Genomic DNA, 3,977 nt, shown 5'->3' with positions numbered 1-3,977 from the left:
GCTATGAACCCGGGAGCAAGGCGTATAGACTATATGATCCTGTAGGGGGGCGAGCTCACGTGTCTCGCGACGTCGTCTTCGATGAAAGCACCTTCTGGCAGTGGAATGACGTGATCGAGGCAGACCATAATCCAAATCAATTTACGGTGAAGTACCTCGTCACAGAGCCGGAAGAAGGAGGAGCCCAGCATCAGCAGCCGTCACCGCCACCAGCAGGTGCAACCCCTGAACCAGTGGAATTCGCAACACCACGGACTGCGGATTCGACGCTGGATGCCGATCACGATACTGATCTGGAGGCCAGGTACCGGAGGATGGATGACCTAGTAGGAGGAGGTGAACCACCTGGACTGGCAGTGCGCGAGCTCGAAGAAGTGGCCGAACTACATGCCATCAGTGCAGATGAACCGAACACCTTCGCCGAAGCAGAAAAGAACCCGTGCTGGCTGAAGGCAATGCAGGAGGAGATGACATCCATCACCGAAAATCAGACGTGGAGTCTGGAGGATATGCCGCCGGGACACCAAGCCATAGGGCTCAAATGGGTCTTCAAACTGAAGCGCAATGAAAAAGGAGAAGTTGTGAAACACAAGGCCCGTCTGGTGGCGAAGAGCTACGTCCAGAAGCAAGGAGTGGACTTCGAAGAGGTATTTGCGCCAGTGGCAAGGTTAGAATCCGTTCGTTTCTTACTTGCAATTGCAGCACATTACTCTTGGGAGGTTCACCATATGGACGTAAAGTCTGCTTTCCTTAACGGAGAGCTGAAGGAGACTGTTTATGTCCGACAACCACCTGGCTTTCTAGATAACAACAACCCCAATAAAGTATTGCACCTGCACAAGGCACTCTACGGGCTTCGACAAGCTCCACGAGCCTGGAACGCGAAGCTCGACAGTACCTTACTGTCACTGAAATTCAAACGTTGCGCCTCTGAGCATGGCATGTACACGCACGGCCATGACAAGAAGCGACTAATCGTGGGAGTGTACGTCGACGACCTCATAATCACTGGAGGTGACATGGAAGTCCTCGGAAGGTTCAAGAAGGAGATGTCGAAAAACTTCGAGATGAGCGATCTCGGCGTGCTCAGCTACTATCTCGGCATCGAAGTGCAACAGAATTCTACCGGCATCTCCATCTGCCAAAGTGCATACGCAAAGAAGCTGCTGGACACAACTAGACTTGTGGACAGTAATCCTACAAGGACGCCAATGGAGGCCCGACTCCAACTAAGGAAGGCTGGCACTACGACGACAGTCGACTCCACCAATTACCGCAGCATTGTCGGGAGTCTGCGCTATCTGGTAAACTCTCGTCCTGATCTTGCTTATTCTGTTGGATATGTGAGCCGGTTTATGGAAGCACCTGGGGAGGAGCATTTAGTGGCTGTCAAGCGCATCCTGCGCTATGTAGCCGGAACCAGAGGCTGGGGTGTAAGATACTGCGCAGGGAGCGGAAAGGAGAAACTCAAGCTAGTTGGCTACAGTGATAGTGACATGGCCGGTGACGTTGATGATGGTAAGAGCACTAGCGGAATGATCTACTTTCTCTCAGGCGGCGCAATCAACAAAACAGAAGGTAGTTGCTTTGTTTTCCTGTGAAGCAGAATACATCGCCGCTTCGATGGCAGCAACACAAGGGATCTGGCTTGCGCGACTAATGGAAGAACTCATCGGGAGAGAAAGTGATCCACCAATGCTATACGTAGACAACAAAGCTACGATCTCCCTGATCAAAAATCCAGTTTTGCATGAACGAAGCAAGCACATAGAAATTAGATTCCACTACATTCGAGAATGTGCAGATCGAGGGCTCATCAAAATTGATTACATCCGAACAGAGGAACAACTTGGAGACATCTTCACCAAGTCCCTGGCGCGGGTGAAATTTGAAGAACTACGCTCAAAGATCGGAGTTCAAATAGTAAGGTAGATATACTACAGGTTTTAGGAGGAGATTGTTAGATAAAACCTGAGTTTTACCGTTTTTCTTATTCACACGATTTCAGAAAATCGTCAGTTTGACCATTTGACAAATCAGTAGCACAGATTTAGTTGGCCACTCTCGAGCCAAAATAAAACAATCGGAAGGCAGTCAAAATTCAGTTAATTTTTCTCTCTCCTTTTTGTTACGCATTTTTTTCCAAACACCCAATTTCCTCTCACCAAAATTATGTGAAAAACAACACATTCATTGTTTTTGTTAGTATTTCACAAATAATAATCATAAATCCAACTTGAAATTGTGAAATATGGCATTAAAACGACCTTATTTACTATAATTGAGGTTGAAAACAGGTCCGAGAGGGTTGGAACGTTGCAGTCTGGTCAAAAGGAGGATTCCCATGCCGAGAAGCCACGCCGGAGCCGAGGGGTTTTTTGCATCAGATTGTAAAACGTGGCGTAATAGGATCTGCCGCGTGTGCAGACTGAGTTTGGGTCAAGGCACGGGTCGCAGGCGGGTCGATCGCGGGTTGCAGACGGTTCGCAGGTTCTGGGCTGGGTTGGATATGGGTCGCGGGGGCTCAGTGTCAGTGGGCTACAGGAAACTCGGGCTGAAGGTAGTGGATAGGGTTGCAGAGGATTGGGTCGCGGGTTGTTTCGACCCGGATCCGAGTTCGTGGGTTTCGTCTCCCTCGCCCGTTTTTCCCGACGGTTCCTCTGTTTCTCTCTCTGCAAGCCGACGATGGTTGTGTTTCCCACCCTGGCGATTTCACCGATGTAGTTGGAGGCTCAACGACGCAGATCTGTGCCGTTTCGTCAGCCTCTGAACTTTTGGATCTCGCCGGTGTTTCTGTGTCTCTCTCTTTTGCAGGTCGCTGGAGTGTGGGTGGCGTTTGAGGAGGGGTTCGTGGTGATCCGTGGGCGTCGCGTGTGGGAACGAAGAAGGAAAGTTTCCCCCTAAAACTAAACATATTTATTAAAAAATTTGAGGTATTATCATAATGAATACAAAGTTCATCAATGCCAAGAAAAAAACAATAGAATTAAAAAAAAAAAAAAGACATTATACATATGAATTATACACATGTGTTTCCACCCATATCTATGAATATATACCACAAATTCCCCTCTTTTTTGGGTAAAAAAAAATCAGTACAACTCTTCTTATATGGTTACAAGACACCATTTTCCCCTGTTTTACAAGCAAACCCTCTTCCTGTATTCTTCTTCTTTTTCCGGTTGGGCGTGGACGCTGCTGGGTCCTTGATTACACAGACCTGGCTGTTGCAGACGTATTGTTTGGTTTGTTCATGATCAGAGAAACAGCGGAAGAAGGTTGAGAAGAAAGGCATGTTATGGGGGAAAACGTGAGCTATGTGGTTGGGTTTCGTATGTATATTTCTGTGCAATGAAAACAATTTAAATTGGGAAGAACAAAGATTGAATTTGAGTATGTAAAAGCAAAGATGCTTACTTTCCAATTCTGTGTTCTTCCGCAATCCATTGTTTCTTGGGCCAACAAATAACGTGTTGGACCAGCTAACGCGAGGTATTTAATTTTATTTATTTTCTTTTATTTCTAATTTTATGTTTCTTTCTTTTATTTTCTTAATGTTATTAGATTAACCAAAGGATGAATCCACGAAGGTTCTGAGGAAAGCCCCAATTCTCAAATTAAGACTACAAAAGAATAAAATACTAAAAAAATAAATGGGTGGATGCCTATAAACTTTTAAGGGAGGTGGGTCAACAATATTTCATTCTCATTATGTCCTTAATGTGGCCACCCAATTTTTTCAATCACAGTTAACTACCTCCCAGTTATGACATTTCAAAATAAGACATTTCAAACTAATTCAATTGAAGTTTCTTTTTTAAATAAAATTGGAAATCTCTGAGAAAACATTTCAAATATTTTAAAATAAGAATAATAAATCCATGTAAAAACTATAATTAAAAAGTGGGTAACGACCCTAAATTTTCTGAGTGGTCATCGTCATCATAGCATAATCATTTCTATAAATAAATAAGTGT

At 45.0% G+C, this 3,977-nt stretch overlaps 1 long non-coding RNA gene across 1 annotated transcript; it reads right to left on the bottom strand.

Moving 5' to 3' along the window:
* Positions 1-2,990: 2,990 nt before the first annotated feature.
* LOC111472836 lies at positions 2,991-3,489 on the bottom strand. Its single transcript, XR_002715496.1, has 2 exons — positions 3,418-3,489; positions 2,991-3,344 (listed from the first exon to the last, which is right to left on the bottom strand). It is a non-coding gene; the product is annotated as an uncharacterized LOC111472836 (long non-coding RNA).
* Between the last annotated feature and the right edge of the window lie 488 nt (positions 3,490-3,977).

This window comes from Cucurbita maxima, unplaced genomic scaffold (assembly GCF_002738345.1).
Source record: "Cucurbita maxima cultivar Rimu unplaced genomic scaffold, Cmax_1.0 Cma_Scf00089, whole genome shotgun sequence".
Lineage (NCBI taxonomy): Eukaryota > Viridiplantae > Streptophyta > Magnoliopsida > Cucurbitales > Cucurbitaceae > Cucurbita > Cucurbita maxima.
Note: the sequence above shows the minus strand (reverse complement) of the source record. Positions and strands in the feature narration are given on the sequence as shown.